General features: G+C 35.3%; 1 long non-coding RNA gene across 1 annotated transcript in view; it reads left to right on the top strand.

Annotated features, from left to right (window-relative positions):
• LOC107642088 overlaps window positions 1-4,561 on the top strand; it is a 6,623-nt gene extending 2,062 nt beyond the window's left edge. Inside the window, exon 3 of the long non-coding RNA XR_002347210.1 lies at window positions 3,895-4,561. This is a non-coding gene — a long non-coding RNA (uncharacterized LOC107642088). The remainder of the gene's footprint in view (window positions 1-3,894) is intronic.

Raw genomic sequence — 6,301 nt, 5'->3', positions numbered from 1 at the left:
TGCTCCTCTTAGAGGTTGAGGGAGAGATAGGAGTTTATTTTGGTATTTTGGTATATTTTGGGGATACCTATGTGTGTTCATATGTGTATATATATATATATCCTCTGGCCAGCCTTAGCTTCGCAGGCTAAGTCAGGGGATAGTTTTGCTGTTTCCTTGGCTTTCCTTTATTCTTTTGCTTAACTTTATCATGTTCCTATTAGGTTTCTTAGCACGCAAGTAATCCTTTCCTGAGCGTTGCGCTTTTTATTTTGCGATTTTGTTTTACCCGTTTTTCAAGGCTCCTAGTTAAGTATCTTTTCTCTATTATTATATATATATATTACTATTTTTAGAGGTCGTAATACCTTACTATCTCAGTCTTATGACTTAAGCATAAGATTAAGTATGGTAGGGTGTTACAAAGTTAATTACTACTAAAAAATTATTTTATTCCAAAAATGTCAAGAAAGAATGAACCATTTAAATTGTATTTAAAGAAGAAGACCAAAATTAATTAGATATTGAAAATAGATCATACTATCCTAAGATACATATTAAAATTGCATTTATTAGTTTGGGTTTAGAGGAATTTGCTGGATGGGAGCTGGGAGGGGAATGAATAGAGCGATACTTAACTAACTTAGATGAGTGACTAGGTTCTTAAAGGATGAGAGTCAGAATGACGCAGTGGAATCAGGGTGGTTATACTTTTGAAGGTTAAGGATTAAGTGACGTAGTGGAAGTAGGTTGGACTATATCTAAGGAATCAGGAGTGTTGAGGGTTATGCGGAGTTATTGTTTGGAATTTAGTGACGGTGAAACTTTGAGGAAGAGGAGTAGAGCGAACACAACCTTTAGATGTTAATTGTTCAGAGGTAAGTGGAGATGAAACCAAATCTCTATACGAGAGAGTTTCTAAGACAATTCTTGAAGGTGTGTCAAAACTTCCATTCCAGAGAGAAGCGAGTTTGCGATAGGCTTAGTACCGGAAATCGGATTAACTTCAATCGCACCACAAGTGAAGACATCATTATAACCGGTAGAATTTAGGATTGAGTGGAAGGGAGTACTAGAAGAGGGAATTACCTAACCAACTATTTCTTTGTGGGAAGCATCGGTTATGCTGGAGAAGAAGGAAGAGAACGGTAGGAAACCTTATGCAGAGAGAGTGTGCTAACGAACCTTCGCGACTCGATCTAATCCTTCTTTTGAAACCTACATTGACATTCGATCCGGAGCTCTTCCTAAATAGCTTGACTTCCTTTCTAACTTTACTCCTTGTGCACATGAATATTATTCTTCCAGGATGAGTCTGAGCTTGTCTTGGTATAAGCGCGTAATCCTTGAATCTTGTGTGCTCGCTATGACTAGAGTTACCCCTATTCGCAAACCATGTTCTTCAGAATCAGCTGAGACTTCTTTGACTCTGTACGCTCTGTTCTTCCTACCAAAGGTCTCTAATTTGAACTCTTTTCTTGAGATGCACCTAGGTTCCTCTCCTTGTGCATTCCATCATTTCGGTATAATCCTGAACGTGACCGCAATGATGAGTGTTGTTGCTGCCATTGGTACTGTTGCGGCCGCGACCATCCGAGTAATGGGTGGAATGGAACCACAAGCTGGAACTGGCAACAATGATGATAATGAATATGAAATTCTTGTCGACCACAAAGCCTATGATTAGTTTAATGCGCTAGAAATACACCGGTTACATAGATACCCGAATATGAAGAGAGCTTTCAAACTCCAAGAGAAGGATTAACCCCAAATCCAGTAATTAGAATACCCGAACTTATTTAACAACTCGGAATTAGTGCGATACATTACCATAGGGGTTTAGGATACATGTAAATACAACATCGTGAAGTGGTAACAGATGCCCTGAGTAAGAAATTTTTGGGGAAATGCTTGGATATAAATTTCGGAGAATGGAAGACTAGATAAGTTGGAACTTTAAATTGGATATTAAGGGTATAGATAAAGGAGTCAAACTAAATCTATTGCGGTTTTAAAACATAGCAAAGACGAAATGCAGGAAGCGTGAGGGGACGATAAAGACCTACTGAGGATGTCGAAGTCTGGCAAACGAAAGGGAACTAAGAAAAGATTTATATGTTTAATGTCGAAATAGAGATTGTAAAGTCAAAGACTTAAGGAGTGCAATAACGGTGATAAGGGGCTACTAAGAGTACTGAAACCGGTTGAATCCAGAAGACACCAAGAGAGGGTTATGTGTTGAGGTCGGAAGTTGAAATAAGAAACTGTTGTTCGAAGCTTACAGGAGAAAATTTTTGAAGTTACCTTGAGATTTCTAAAACCTACCACGAATCAAAGAAGATATTTTGAGCAGACATAAATGAAGAACGAGGTGGAAATCTATGTGATTACAAGTTTGACGTATGAGAAAGAAATGAAAGACCACCAAAAACTGTTCGAAATTCCACAACCGTCGAAGGTTCTACATTAAAGATAAAAGGGAATAGCCATTGATTTCATAATAGGTTACCGAAGACTAGGACAAAAGGTGATACTGTTAGGGAACTGTGGATCAAGCGACCAGGCCCGTTTTGCCCATCGGAGTAAACCACTTATTGAGGATATCAAAGAGACTATACATCAGGGAGAAGGTGAGACTTCACAGTATGCTAAACACCTTTGAATTAACCGAAAACTGGAATATCAAACGTCTTAGTTCCTGAATTTGACAGCCGAAACAACAGAGGAAGAGTTACGCAAATCTAAGTTAGAATTCTCACTATGAAAGCCGACAAAAGAGTTAGGTGGATCTAAGAAGAAAACTTCTCAAGTTGGAAGAAAGGGGATACCTATTTCTGAAGATCACTTCAATGAACTAGAATCGGATGATCAATCAAAAAAAACTAAAAAGCTAAATCCCTATCACATCGGACCAGTGGCGTATAGGATCGCTTTACTACCACATTGTTCGAACCTGCATGACGTGTTTCACATATCGCAGCTTCGTAAATACAATTTTGATCCTAGTCATGCCCTAAAGCCGGAATTAGTTCAAGTGAGAGAAGATCTGACGTTTCCAATAACTCTCGTTAGAATTGATGATACCAGCATTAAGCGTTTACACGGGAAAGAGACTTTCTTAGTGAAAGTAGCTTGGTGTTGGGCTAGTATTGAAGAATATACCTAGGAGCTTGAGACAGAGATGCGGAAGGACTACCCACACCTCTATTCAGGTAACGCACTCTGAATTTTGAGGACAAAATTCCTAATTAGGTGGGTAGGATGTAAACCCCGCTAAAATCGGTATATAATTAGTCAATAAATCGAATTTTCAATAGGAAAATTAAATATGCAAAACTAATATCAAAATAGGATAGAGCTCGGCAAAACGAGAATTTTGATATCACTTTCGAAAAATTTGGCCCAAAATTGAGCCGAATGGGCCGAGCCGGTTGAACCGGGCCCAAACCAAGCCCGCGGGCCCAACCAGCCCAGTATATAAATGAGCTAAAGCTCATTTTCTGCCTTAGAACACAACAGAAGCAGCGTAAATGCATGGAGAAGAAGAGAATGAATTCCAAAACCTAGCTTGATCTTCTTTCTTTGATAACTTTTGATCTGGAGCTCCGATTGACGAGCCGTTTGCGGCCACGCGTCGGGCTCGCTGAGTTCTTCAATTCTATTCAAATAAAACAGTAAGTGAATTGCTTTTTTCTAGCTCCATTTCTGCTGGTATATGAATTTCGGGTTTAAGGTTTGAGAAACTCAATTCCTTGATGATTTTCATGTTTTAGGGGTCCACTAGACTTGATTTCTTGTGGGTATTGCCCAAGGATCAGTAGGTAAAGGTAAGAGATCTTAAACCCTAATGAAATTTCTGAATTTAGGAATTTGGGTATTGAGTTGTTATGTTTGGATGTGTTAATTGTGGTTTAGGTAGTGTGTATGTGAATGTTGATGCTTGTTGGAGGCTTGTTGGTGATCAAGCTTGGTTTGGGGCTGTTTGATTGAGCTTGGAGGGGCTGTAATTTTGAGTTGTGAGGCTGCCTTGGGTGAATTAAGTGATCGGCCAAGGTATGGTTTAAGTTTCGCACATTTAATATTTACGGTGTTGTGAAAACTTAGGTTAGAGGAACCATAGAATAAGTTGGATTGTTTGTTGTATTTAATGATTATCCTTGTAATGTTGTTAGAATAGATTTGTTAGTGAATTTATATATTAGAATTATGAGGTGTGAAAGTTATTAATGGTGTGCTCTTATATTTATTTATGATGGATTAGAATTGGTGTTTGTTAATAAGGATGTAGAGTTGTGTTGTGGTGGTATTGTATATGCTGTAACTAATTATGTAATGATCGGAATTGTATGAGACTAAGTTTGGGCTAAACTTGGAAATATAAGGAACTAAACTGGAAAATTTGGGACCTTTTTGTTAAATATACAATTTATGGCAAATTTTTAAAGTTAGGTTGTTAAATCTGTCCAACAGCAGAAAAAAACAGGGCAGCAACTTGTTTGTCTTGCTGCGACTTCTACGAGTTGAGTTTTGGAGCAAAACCAATTTTGTTATAAAATTTGATTAACTTGCTTTATTTCTCTAAAATTTCAGAATTTTAAGAGTTGAGGATTGGGAGCTGTGAATTTTTGAATATTGGTGGTCAAAACTGAAAAGAAACAGATTTCAGCAAGCTATGCATCAACTTCCAATGCTTGTAACTCTTAGAATTAAATAGAAATTGGGTTGCAACCAAGACACACTTGTTTCTGGATGAGCTAGGGGTTCTCAAATCAAAATTTAGCTTAATTGGAGTTTTGTAATAAAAGTTATTCCAATTGAAAGGTACTAAGTTTGTTGGTTTTTAAAACAGATTTTGTCTCATTTTTACTTAACTTCCAGGTAATGTAACTTTTTCATTAAAAATGGTATTAACTCAGAACCAATTGAGAAAGAAACCTGGATGAGTAAAGTTTAACTACATTAATTTTCAAAGTCATTGGATTTAACTTGGATTTTATATTGAATTTTGAATATCACATGCTGCTGCTGTTTTTCTGGTTTTATGCACTGCAGAGCAGTCACGGTTTTTCCTTTATTCCTGAGGCTAGAAAAATCAGAAAATTATGATATTTAGTTTGTTAGAAATCTTATTTCAATATGAACGCCTGGACATAAAGTTTGTGCAATTCAGAGTTCATTTGCTATATTAGAAACAAAAAAGAAAATAGAGTGTCGAGGATGTCTTAGTGATAGTCATGAGTTCGAGAAGTTAAAGTTCAATCCTCGTGTGATGTGATTGATTTAATGTTAGAGTTAGGTTGATTTTAAGATTATTCGATATTAAGAAGGATGAGAAGAGTTTGATAAAAAGTTTGGTCAGGACCCGGAAAGGGTAATCAAGATGAATTATAAGGGAATGACGATGAAAAAATGTGAAAGGGAGGTTGTTAATAAAAGGAGTTAATATGCCATGGCTTGATGAATGATTAAATAATGATTATGACTATGAAATGACTTATGAATAATGTTATCTGAGATACGAGTTCCCTGGGTAAGAGCCGTGGCTCGCCATCACGTGTTCCAGGTTGAATCTCGATTTAAATATTTTGTTTTAGTTCAAAATAATTTTGTACGAATTTAGATATTGTTATAGTATTGTTATTTAAAGTACTTAATTATGCACTAAGATATTGTGTATTTATTACAGTCTATCAATATTCTTCTTTTATATTAACCTTTGATCTCCATGTAATATAATCTAATGGTCTATACAAATATGGCATATTCTATAAGTACATAATTGTTGTTCTCATTTAAGATATACCCTCTTGTTTAATGAATAGAATTGATGGTTCATATTTTACTTTGATTTTTTTTTGTTTAAAAAAGTCAGTTTTTAAATACAGTTATTTTAGTGACTATCAAAAAGTTAATTGACTGTGGCTCAGTTTGGGTAACCAACTTCTCTTTTTGATAAAATAACTTAAATAATAAATGACTCTATTAAAAGTAACTTATAAATAGGTTATTTTGTGTTTGGATTTTTAACTCTAAAAGTGCTTATTTTATAGAAATCTGATGAAAAGTAAATGTATTATGAGAGAAGTCATTTTTTTTAATTTCTTTATAAGCTTCTAAATAGCTTCTTAGAAGGTTGCAATTTGGTTTTGAAAATTGTACCAGACATTAATATTACTACTTTTCATAAGTTAAAAGTTAAAAAAAGTTACTTCTAAAGTTTTGCAAACGGGCCCTATATCTTTATGAAAATATGAAATTTTATTAAAAAACTTAATTATTTACTTTTTTAAATTTTATATTGTTTTTTCCAAATAAGATATAT

The sequence above is a fragment of the Arachis ipaensis genome, chromosome B05 (assembly GCF_000816755.2).
Source record: "Arachis ipaensis cultivar K30076 chromosome B05, Araip1.1, whole genome shotgun sequence".
NCBI classification, from domain to species: domain Eukaryota; kingdom Viridiplantae; phylum Streptophyta; class Magnoliopsida; order Fabales; family Fabaceae; genus Arachis; species Arachis ipaensis.
The sequence above is the reverse complement of the archived record's forward strand: the minus strand, read 5'-3'. Positions and strand labels throughout refer to the sequence as shown.